The 12,189-nt window shown below is 48.9% G+C and overlaps 1 protein-coding gene across 5 annotated transcripts in view; it reads right to left on the bottom strand.

Annotated features, from left to right (window-relative positions):
* The window catches only part of KIF2C (kinesin family member 2C), a 1,350,025-nt gene that overhangs the window by 815,721 nt on the left and 522,115 nt on the right, over positions 1 to 12,189 (bottom strand). The window lies entirely within an intron of this gene.

Consider the following 12,189-nt stretch of genomic DNA (forward strand, 5'->3'; position numbering starts at 1 on the left):
GGTGGAGTACATAGAAAACGACCCGCCACTGTACGTGACGGTGGTGACACATAAGGGGCTTAGACATACAAACATAAGTGCATTCTCGCGCATCCTTTACATGAGTTCATAGTCTAGTTGCATTCGCTTTCTCGTGTACTCTAGCAGCATTAGCTTAGTTATGGCGCAAAACCATGGGAGGTAGGTTGCCCTGTGATCCACGCAACAAACAGATCCCTGGAGCGTTCCTTTATTATTAGCATCCACCTGCAATGGTGTGGGCTCGTCATTGCTTATATCATGGGAGCATGCTCTCATTTTAATACATTCTACAGGCGTTTGTAATATACGAGATTTTGTGGAAGAAAGCGTACTTTGCAAGTGGTCTTTACATTAATGTATACATATGTATAAAGACTGTCTGCCATCAAATGACCATTTTACCGTTCTTCTCATTGTTCAGGCCTGCTGGCCGGGTCGTGCTGATAGTGATAATACACTGCGGGAGGTGAACTGTTACAATGTCAGCGTATTTCGCTAGCTCATGTCTGTCTTGTTCGTGGGAACGTGCTTTCAGCGGATCTGCCAGGGTGCTGCGGCAACAGGGATGTGACTCTCCAAGGGTGGGGGCCGCGCTACAGTGCGCTGAGCTCACACCATCTTTACCGGGCAAAAAATGGTTTCTGGGCCTAGCTAAATTTGTGTGGCAATCAATACGTGTGGGCACTCGATACGTGTGGGCAATGTCTCCAGCGGGTGAGCCCTCCACCACCTGGGCCCGGGTGGCACGAGGGAACGCCCAATGAGCCATAGCCCTCACCTGGGGAGGAAACGCAGGCGAGAGGGGTCTCCTGGACCAGTCCTCCCCTACAATAGGGATCCTAACTTGGATTCACCCATACACTAATGTGAAACTTTCTTCTTTCTTACCCATGAGACTTTTGTTTAAATCTAGCTACACCCCTGGGGACTGCCCCTCCCCTCCCTTTCCACGGCCTTCCTTTGCATCAGTCCTCACAATCATGGAACACACACTCAGCTTCTCGGAGGAGCAAATTAATGACATCATTCAGGGCCCCACACTGTAACATGGAAGGGGCTCAAGCACATCTAGACGCAACCGCCACCGGTGAGGACCTTCTTAATTTTAAAAAAACTGCTGCTTCAGGACAGAGGTCCATGGACATTTCCTACGGGAATATCTGCGAGCAAACATGGTACCCCTAGGCCTACTAATACGTAATGAGCCAGCACTTTTCTTAGATGACAGGGCATGCATGGAGGCTTTCAGTAAAATTGCTACTAAATGTAGCAGAGATCTAATGGCACTTACCATCACAACAGCCAAAAGAAAACACCAAAATGTTGGGAGACTTGAAGAATGAGGAAACGAAGTACCTTAATAACGACACCATCACCAACGCAAGGGAAAAAAATCGATGCTACTCTTGAAACCTTCTCAGCCCTAACATTGGAAAGAAAACACAAGAAACTCGCTAAGGACATTGCAAATTTCAAACTGGAAAATGTATACCCCTACCTTGGAAGAGACTATAAAGACATCAAGGAAAAGGAAAGAATTGCCAGACAGGGAGGCATGAATAGGAACCGCCGCAAAGGCGTTTCAGTCTCGGGCTTAGATCATTCGAGCTCAGGCTCATCGCCAGGAGACCAACCCCAGAGGCGCTAACCCGAATTATGGCCAATTCCAACCACCACCCATGATGCCTTTTTTTAGGGCAAGGGGGCCCCAGAAGCGGTTTCTGGGCCCCCCCTCCCTCAACCTCAAATGCCATTTTTCAACTATGCCCAATGGGGCCAACCAGGCAGGAGACGCAGGGGCAACCGAAGACGCCAGACCTAATCCCAATATTCAATCTCTCAAGTATCTCTCTCCTGGCGAAAGGCCTCTCTTATGTACCCACAAACACAACTGATTGGTTCAAACTAGGCAGAGAACTCTCGACCTTCCTCGGCACTATCAGAAGAAAATTTTTCTTTAAGGACAAACACGGTCCCATGGAAATAGATGACACAGACGAAGACCAAGAAGTGAATTCTACCCAAGGAACAGTGATATCCCTTCCACATTTCTTGCATTTGAAAAATGCCTCAGACAAGAAATGAACAAACTCAAGTCTACACAAAACCACCATAGAAACAACTTAACGGTTGGGGAACAAAAAGCACTCAAAACCTTGTCCAACAACCCAGACATTGTGATCAAAATGGTGGACAAAGGGGGTGGTATCGTAATACAAAGCAGAGAATACACGATGATTGTCATGACACTATTGAATGAAGATAACAATTACAAACTTTAAAAAGACCCCACCAACATGTTGAAATTAATACAAGAAATTACAATTTGCAGCCGAAAGAAATTGGATCTCAGACAAAGAAGAGGCTTTCCTCAACACCACTGAGGGTAGGATACCAGCGTTCTACGCTTTAGCCGAAATTCATAAAAACAGGACCTCCCCTCCAGGCAGACCCATTGTCTCAGGATGCGGCTCTATACTCGGACCTCTGTGCAAATGTATCGACTTTTTCCTAAAACCACTATGCCAGAATACACCCACATATCTCAAGGACACCATGACGACCATTACCATTTTTGAAAATCAACCCTGTTATCCCACCACTGAAGAAATAGTCACCGTGGATATCAAGAGCCTATATTACCAGCATCCAACAGGAACAAGCAGTTGAATGTATAAGACATCATCTAGCCCTTCATATGACCCAGAGGAGAGTTCCGGCCAATTTCATCTCTGAACTTCTTGACTTTGCATTAACCAACAACTATTTCTCATTTAATGACATCTTCTACCAACAAACATGTGGAACTGCCATGGGTGCAGCGTTCGCACCCAGCCTAGCCATCATTTTTATGGCAGAATACGAGAAGACCTTTATATTTAATCATGCCAATCCATTCCATAACATCCGCCTCTGGCATAGATACATCGATGTTATTTTCATATGGCATGGCAACAAGCAAGAACTGGACAACTTTCTTAACTGGACCAACAACTTAACACAAGCAATTCAATTCACGATGAGCCACAATAACGAAAAAATGAACTTCCTTGACCTCAAATGGCCTCGGACGGGAAGCTCACATGCTCAACTTTAAAAAAGGAGACTGACCGCAATACTACATTGCATTATAGGAGCATTCATCCCAAAAGCCTCCGGGACAACTTGCCCTATGGACAATTTCTCAGAATCAGACGCAATTGCACCGATACTCAGGACTTCAAAGTACACGCATCAGAACTTCAACACAAACTTGAAAACAGGTTACCCTAAAAAACTACTCAAGGATACCAAGAAAAGAGCACACTACACACCTAGAGAAGCCTCATTGTTTCCAAACGTCCACAACCATAACTCCGAAGACACGATGGCATGTGTAACCACCTTCAATGCCAATACATCCAAACTCAGAGGCATCATCAAAAAACTCTGGCCTATCGTACAGCTGAGCCTGCCAGAAGAACCTCTACCCAGAATGGCCCTTAAGAGATCTAAAAATCTCAAAGATCTCTTAACACATGCTAGAAACAAACGCAAAGATTCCAGATCGGCTCTGTGGAATATGTGGGAGATCCGCGGTCACAATCCCTGCGGTACCTGCTCAATCTGTAGCCAAACAAAAAAACAACGATCCTTCCCGGTAGATGGCAAAGAATGGGAAATCTGGCACTTTTCAAACTGCAAGACATCCAATGTGATCTATCTGATTGAATGCCCCTGCCATTTACGATACATAGGGCAAACATCTAGACCAGTGAATAAGAGAATAGGGGAACATAAGTCTAGAATAAGAAGCAAGACTCAAAATGCACCCCTGGTTTCACACTTTCTTGAATTTCAACAATTGTTACTCCTTCAAATGGTGGGTGGTGGACAAAGTGATGGACTGCTCCAATACCACAAATGCTCTCAATTACAAATAATCCTGGTGGATCTTTAAGCTACAGACCATTGCTCAGGGTCTCAATGAACCCGCACAGGTTGAATATCTGTAACCAGCTGCACTCTTCCCCCTGGAGCCGGTTACCCTGCGGCCACAGCACTATATCACCAAGCCTGTCTGCAGGTGCATTTCTCCCTTTGCCACCTAGGGCACCTAGTACTCGCCATCAGGCCCACCGAGGGCACATTCTCCATTTGCCCGCCCTCCCAGCCACTATGCACCTCACTCGCTGATATTCCTTCCATCTCTTTTCAGGGACATTCCGACCCGCAACAGCCCTCTCCAACTGTTTACACTGATCACCCTGACCAGCCGGTGCTTCACTCAGTGCAACGTAGCACCCAGCCTTTCGACTGCTCCGCTGCTTCATTCCACAATTTGCAATTTTTATGCAATGTCCTTCCGTTTACAGTTATTTCTTTCATTCACATACATGAGCACCGACATCCAACTCACCTAGCCGGCCTGCTCACTGAGCCCAGGTGTATCCACACCACCAACTGTCGAATTCAAAACGACGCATCCATTCGCATCCTTGTCTCCCTGGAGACCAGACTGCTGCGCCCATGCGCACGCGCGAGGGACAGACGCTCACTCCACCCGCATGCGCACTTCATATTGCTCGCACAGCTCCTCCTCTGAACGCGAGCACTGCTTCTGTGCGAATCCGCCGCACGCCAACAGATCCATGCCTTTAGGTGAGATCTACCCCACATAGGGCACCAGCCTCCCATTCTGGGCTCCACCTCACAGTCTGAAACTTTCACTGACAGGCTGTTGCGGTCTCTTCGTTTCCTCTTTTGTTTTTTTTTGTCTCTCCCACCTCCCCCCGCTCAGCAGCTTCGATCTTCTGACCGCCTAGATCTTACAGACAGGAACTGATCTCGTGCCACCAAGACTCCTTTCACACCGAGGGACTCATGCAGCACCTCGCCCTGCGGTACCCTTTCTACCAGGTACCCCCCTCTTTTTGTTACTTTTGCATCATTTCAGCAACTAATAGGCTCCCCAGCCACATGCATCTTAATCCACTACATATGTTTTTCAGGTCGCTCCTCAGCGATTACCCAGCGTCCCTCAGCTAGCGGGCAACCATCCTTTTACCATAAGCACTGCTACTATCAGCTCATACACCTAAAAACCTCTGAATGCAAGGTCAGTGTTTGGGCACGGGGGGCTTTCCCCAGTTTGTAGCCTCTCACGGGCGTTTTTAACATTTGCATACATGGTCCATGTTCTGGAACATCAACAATATCTTATATATTGTATTTTTATCATAGGGAGACCTGCTTTTCCTGGCCCCAGAAGAAGGCTGCCACCCTTTCACAGCCGAAACGTCCCACGTCATCGTGTCTTGAACCCACATCATAGACCAATGACCTACATCATCCTTACCACCTTTAGTGTTGACGTCGCCTCTTAGCAGACCCTATTTTTGGGTTTCTTGAAGTAAAACATTGCATTGTACGAAGTACTGGTTGTAAAAGTGTTGACAAATATGAAGTAACATTTTGTAACACAGGCAACACAGTAACAATATAGTATTGTGGAGATAACACTATACTTATCTTACAAATGTGTCCTTTTTTTAAATGTTGGCACAGTGCCTATAAAAAGTCACTTTAGATTACTGTACGACTACGTATAACAGGCTGCATTTTGTGACTTTTGTGTTAAACATTTGTGTCCATGCTTTACAAAACTCAGCAAGCAGGTGACTGTTTACTGCTGATTGTTTATATGCAAGTCTTTCAGCTAGCAAAATTGAATTAACCATGCTGAAATATGTGGCCTAAATAAATAACTCTCTCAATAACTGGTTTTCCAGTTCTTCCAGAATTTGGATTTGTACGTTTCCCTCCTATGATGCATACTTATGAAGATGCATTTTACTTAATATGGCGATGTGTTATAATTGTTTCTACAGCAAACAATTGTAGTTTAAATATTTGAGGTCAGGACCACCTCCCTGTACTAAATATTTCAGCCTTAACGTCCTGCCCGACCACAGGCTATCCCTTAGGTTTCAAAAGCCGTGTAATATTTGGCAGAGTGCTCTCGGCAGCAGATCTCTTTACTGGTTTGTCATCCTTGCAACTCATCTTTGTCTCATTCCCTGATGAGGCGTGTTATCTTTACTTTTGCATTTTTATGAGGACGCGTGTATGAGTGGGTGCCTTCATTTGGTAACACCCTTAGCGTGATTTCCCTAAGTCCCCGTAGCGAGATCCAGAGCCTCTCCGGAAAGACTGCACCCACCTATAGCTGACCATTCCCCAAAAACGCGTATGCAGAAGAAAAGGTTCTTTGTGGGTTCCGGCTTTGCGAATACCCCGCTGCTCATTTGAGTCAGGTTCAGCCCCAGGGAGAGGCACAGGCGTTGTGGATAGGCCACGAATGAAGGCTCTTGGAAGACCATGGGCACGCAAGTATAAATTGCAAGGACAAATAATGGGACTTGGGGACCATAGAGCAGAATGACTTAACGGAACAGGCAGTGGATGAATGCAGATTGAGTGGTTGTCCGAAACAAGCGCTTTCTTTTGTATGGTCGTTCGTATTGTTTGGCAGACTACGAAGGAGAAAATAGAGAGGAGATATAGTAGGAGGCCCATATAGTTAAGTGGCTCGGGAATAAGTAGTGGTTGTTGTTGTTTTAACTCGTTATTTTAGCGTATTATTTTAAGTGTTTGTATATGTGTGGAGGAAGGCCCAGGAGGGGCAAACGCGATGTGAATGAGTAAGTGAGAAAGCGGTTATTGCTCTAGAAAGGGGGATAAGTTAAGTTTTCTGTTTTTTCTGTTCCGTTTGTTAGTTTTAAAACGGTTACATGTTTCATTGTATGGAATTGTGTGCTGTATATTGACATCAGAGATAGCCGTGACAACATTTTATTGATTGTCCATCAGGCGTAGAAGAGAGGTTGAGGCCACTACGAGCATTGGGGGGTGGGGGGGGTGGGGGGTAAGAGGCTGTACACAAAAGGCAAAGGGTTTTAGTGATGGGGATGGCAACCCCACTATCACATATTTGCAAACATCTCCCCCTCTATAGTGAGCAAATTTAGTATCATGGTCAATGAGTGACCGAAACGAAGGGGAACGGACTGTCGCACGCCAGACCGGAAGAAGGGTCCTTTGATGAGGGAACATTAGAACACCTGTCCACATGCCTAACAGGAAAATAGAAAGGAAAGCAGCTACAAAACTGAAGGGAGGTGTTAGATTTGTGGCAAATGTTCGAAGAGACACCTGTCACAAATAGGAAAGAAAGGGCCAGAACAACCAAAAATGGCAGGTGGAACTGAGGGGAACAAAGAAGGGAGAGAAGGAGCCCAAGAAAATCTATCCATTGCTCACCAAGCCAGCAGAAGTGTATTCAAAGCCAATTTATGTGCCGGGACGGAAGTACGCCAGTAACTAGGACAGCCCCACCACCATTTTACGACACCTCTAAGACCACCCTCACAAACTCAGCCGCAAATGCCAGAGATATTGAGGTAGCTTTAACTGCCACCTGCAGCAAATTAACTAGGTTACGAGCTATACCTGAAGTAGCACGAGAGACCGAGGTAGAGTCGCAACTCCCACAAGGTATCCCTCCCATACAAGATGAATGGAAATCGGGAGACTTCCTCTTTAGTATCGATAATGTGCCCATACAGGCCGTAAGAGTATAACGGGAAGGGGAAATTGATAGTGTGGGATATAACTGTTGCATCAGTGAGGCATGAGGAGTATTGGAGTGACTGACTAATCGGAAGAGGGCACAGTAGGAGGGATACGGCAAGTACAGCATCCCACCCCAACAGTAGAGGATACCTGGGAAGAGAGGCTCAGAAACAGAAAGTTAAGGATGGCCCAGGTCGAAAGAAAGGGAACAGGAGTAAAGGGTGGGTAAAAAAGTTGAAACTACAGATGCCCCTAATCCACAAGGGAGCGGTCGTCCCACTATGTCCCAGGGACCGACATAAAAACCTCAAATCTCCCCCCCCCCCCGACCCTTGCAGTTTACGGCGGGTGCAGGAAGAGGCATCTATGCCTTTGAGAAAAACATAACAGGGGTGCCCCTCTCCATAGGAGATTAAAAAGCCTATTGGTATCTGCAGTGGTTGATCAAGCAGTCTGTCGATGAAAGCAGGTTTCCCAGGTGTAACAATAAGTAATGATACTCATGATGGGGCGTCATTTAACAATGTCAGATCACAAATATAGGATGCACTGCGGAGGACCTCTACCCAACCGCCCCTGAAAGCCAGCCCCCGACACCCCTGACTTACATTACATAATGCAGTGCACCATGGGGGATGAGGAAGATGCTGTGCAGTACATTCTCTGGGTCCAAGAGATGTGGCGTGTGGAAACTGGCAACGCGTGGGACTAGTCTACCTCCCTATTTTATCATTAAGTGAGGCCTCCCCAAAGGAGGTACAGAGGGCACTTGACAAGATTGGGATAGAAGCCAAGGGCTTGCCCGAGATTCAGACTATTAGAGTACATCACTGCAGGAGGATTAAAGAAAGAGAAAAATCAACTATTCGGAGGAGATTAGCTGAAGAAGCGGAACTGGTGCAGACAAAGTTAGCGAAGGTCACGGAGGAAGCCGCAGCACTGCCAAGAGAACAGCTGGGAGAGGAAGGTGCGTCTGGCTACACAGGCGAGAATGGAAGCTGTATAGACAGACAAAGGGCAGGAGCATTGGGGAGGTGAACAATACATGGGACCCCAATGGCAAGGAAGACGAGAAGAGGATCATGTGGCTCCCGGGGCCAGAGGGGAGGAGGGTATGGTAGACAAGGACCCTGAGAGGGAACCAAGGGCGATGCTGGCCCTGCGGGAGGTGGGGGCACTTCACGGGAATGCTGCAGCAGGCAGGGAATCAGAACAACCAACCCTATTACAGCCCAACCCAAGATGGGCACCCCCACCCAGGAAGGCCACACAGCTTTCCCCAAGAGGCGTACGAAGCACCCTCACAGCACTCCCTCCACCCTCCTATACGACACAGCACCTAAAATTCCGCCCCAGCCAACAGGCCCACTGAAACGATAACCCCTTCAGCACCACTACAAATGGAACACATGCACTGTATCAGGAAGCGTGCGTACTAAGTGAGAACAAGTTACTTTCTTACCTGGTAACATTCTTTCGATGGGATGGTCCGACGACGTATTCCATATCTATGACAGGTAATGTCCACAGCTGTGCTGCTTCGGAAAATCTTTGGGTCTGCGTCCTGCGTCGATGACGTCGATGAGCCGTCCCTGAGGACCTCCTCCGACAGCCGATGTCACCTGATGTGGTAAGTAGGACGCCCGACGCCCATAGCCTCAGTTATAGTTTTTTCCCAGAACGTGTGCCACCAGTTTTCTGAAAGTCAGACACACAAGGCCTTGCGGAACGCAAGCTGCAATCGCAAAAGAAATTCTGCAGCAGGGAAGGCAGGGAGGGAGTGATATGGAATAAGTCGGACCATCCCATCGAAAGAACGTTACCAGGTAAGAAAGTAACTTGTTCTTCGAGGGGATTGGGTCCTCTGACGTATTCCATATATATGACAGACTCCCAAAGCAGTACCAAGCAAGGAGGTGGGAAAGAATTTAGAATACAAAGTTAGCATGCCCAATCAAATTGCGGAATAGAGAACTGCCTTGCCAAAGGCAAGATCTTGCCCTCTGATGGCATCAAGGGAATAGTGACGTACAAAAGTATGTACTGAAGCCCAGGTGGCTGCATCACAGATGTGACGAATAGGAACTCCCCTCTGAAGGGCAGTAGACGCAGCCACTCCTCTGGTAGAATGGGCCCGCAAGCCGGCCGGAGGGTCCTTACCCGCCAAGCGGTAACACTCGGCGATAGCTAAAATAATCCAACGAGACCGTCTGTTTCGTCACAGCTTGTCCCAAACGCTTTCCAGCATAACCAATGAAAAGTTGATCGTCCACTCTGGGACTGGAGGAAACGCGTACAGCAGTGGGAATGACCACTCCACCACGAACGTGTCTCCTAAGGCTCCTTTTGGAGGAAATTCCCGCAAGCAAAACCTTTCGCACTTCCGGTTGACACTGGAGGCGAAGAGATCCACTAGAGGGGTCCCCCAAAGGGCGAAGATCTCCAGGAGAATCTCCTGAGCCAGCTCCCACTCGTGAGAGATTGTGCTCTGCCTGCTCAGAGCGTCCGCCGTCTCGTTATCGTCTCCGGCCAGATGAACCGCCGAGATCGAAACTTCCTGCTGGATGGCCCAGAACTCGAGCTGCATCGCCTCCCTGCACAGCGGAAGTGACCCTGCCCCACCCTTTTTGTTGAGGTAGTGCATGGCCACCGTGTTGTGCGTTAGAATCAGGACACTCTTTCCGCGAACGGTCGGCAGAAAAGCCTTCAGGGCTAGCCTGACGGCCCTCAGCTCCAACAGACTGATATGGAGTCTGGACTCCGGAGACCAACGACCGCTGACTGTCAACTCCTTGGCATGAGCTCCCCATCCCGTGAGGATGCGTCCGTCACGATCGTCACCTCCGGCCAGGGCAGCCAAAATGGGGGCCCCCTTCTTCAGATTGCCCTTGACGGCCCACCACAGAAGGTCCCGGGCTACCGAGGGCGGCACCTGAACAGGGTCCGACAGCCTGCCAGAGGACCGAGACCACTGGAGCTTGAGTGCCCACTGCAAAGATCTCATCCGCAGACGAGCCTCAGACACCAGAAGAATGCAGGATGCCATGAGGCATTCTCAAGAATTCTCAAGAATTCGGACGCTGGGAGATTCTTGGCAAGCTGAAACTTGTGCACCATCTGCTGAATGTGAAGGGCCCACACCTGGGGAGGAAAACGCTGCCCCAGGGACATGTCCAGCACTGCTCCGATGTCCCGGAGCCGCTGTGGTGGTGTCAAATGGGACTTCTTTAAATTGAGGGAGAAGCCCAGCCTGTGTAGGGAGTGGCAGGTGACGGACAGATGATCCAGGACTTGCTTGGGAGAGCTCCCCCTGATCAACCAATTGTCCGGGTAGGGGTAGACGTGAATCCCCCCCTTTCCTGAGATGCGCTGCCACCACCACCATGAGCTTGGTGAAAACCCTCGGGGCGGAGGTCAATCCGAACGGCAGGACCCGAAACTGAAAGTGCGAGTCGCCAACCGCGAACCCCAGGTACTTCTTGTGCTTGGGATGGATCGGCAAATGGAAGTAAGCATCCTTGAGGTCGAGCGACACCAACCAGTCCTGAAGTTGAAGGGCCTGGAGGACTTGAGAAAGTCACCATCTTGAACTTGTCCTTCCTGAGGAGTTTGTTCAAACCGCGCAAGTCCATGACGGGTCTCAATCCCCCGTCTTTCTTCGAAATCAAAAAATAAGGGGAATACCATCTCTTGTTCCTCTCCGCTACAGGCACCAGTTCTATAGCGCCTTTCTCCAGCAGGGCTTGAATTTCATGCGCAAGGAGCGGATCCGGGCACTTCAAAGAGGCTCCCTGGTGGATTGTCGTGAGGCCTCTGCCGAAAAGGGAGACAGTAGCCGTGGGTTATGATCTCCAGAACCCACACATCCGAAGTAATGGCTTGCCACTCTACAAGATGCTGCGCCAGCCTTCCCCCAACCGGCGAACCATGGGACCTGCCTTGGCACCTCGAGTAACTTTGTTTCCACCTCTAGCACTCTTACGATGGCCTCTGACTGCTAGCTTCTCTCGCTTTACTGAAGGACGAGTAATAGCGAAAGGAACCTCCCCTCCATTGCCGTCCCCTAGGACGAAAAGGCGGAGGTAGGCGAACTGCAGCGCCCAACGATTTTGCTGCAGCTCTGGAGGTCTGGAGGTCTGCAACCTCTCAAGGCTCTCGTCAGCCTTGCTGCCAAAAAGTTGTTCAACGTCCAAAGGCATGTTGAGGAGCTAGGACTGCACATCAGGAGCGAACCCAGACTTCCGCAACCACGCAAACCTGCGCATTACGGTGCTCGCCGCCATGGACCGGCTGAGACAATCTGCCAAGTCTAAACCTGACTGAACGGCCTCACATGGCATCCTTGCCATCCTGAACCATAGCAAGGAAACCATCCTGTTCGTCCCCTTCGGGAATATGATCAGCCGCTAATGCAACACAGTTCCACAGAGTGTGTGAAACAAGACAAGGCACATATGGAGTTGGCCGCCTGAAGCGCCATACCCCCCCGAAGAAAACACTTTCTTCGCCCAGCCGTCAAAACGTTTGTCGTCCCTATCCAGAGGGATGGTAGGA

The sequence above is a fragment of the Ambystoma mexicanum genome, chromosome 1q, assembly GCF_040938575.1.
Source record: "Ambystoma mexicanum isolate Mex_15411 chromosome 1q, UKY_AmexF1_1, whole genome shotgun sequence".
NCBI lineage: Eukaryota > Metazoa > Chordata > Amphibia > Caudata > Ambystomatidae > Ambystoma > Ambystoma mexicanum.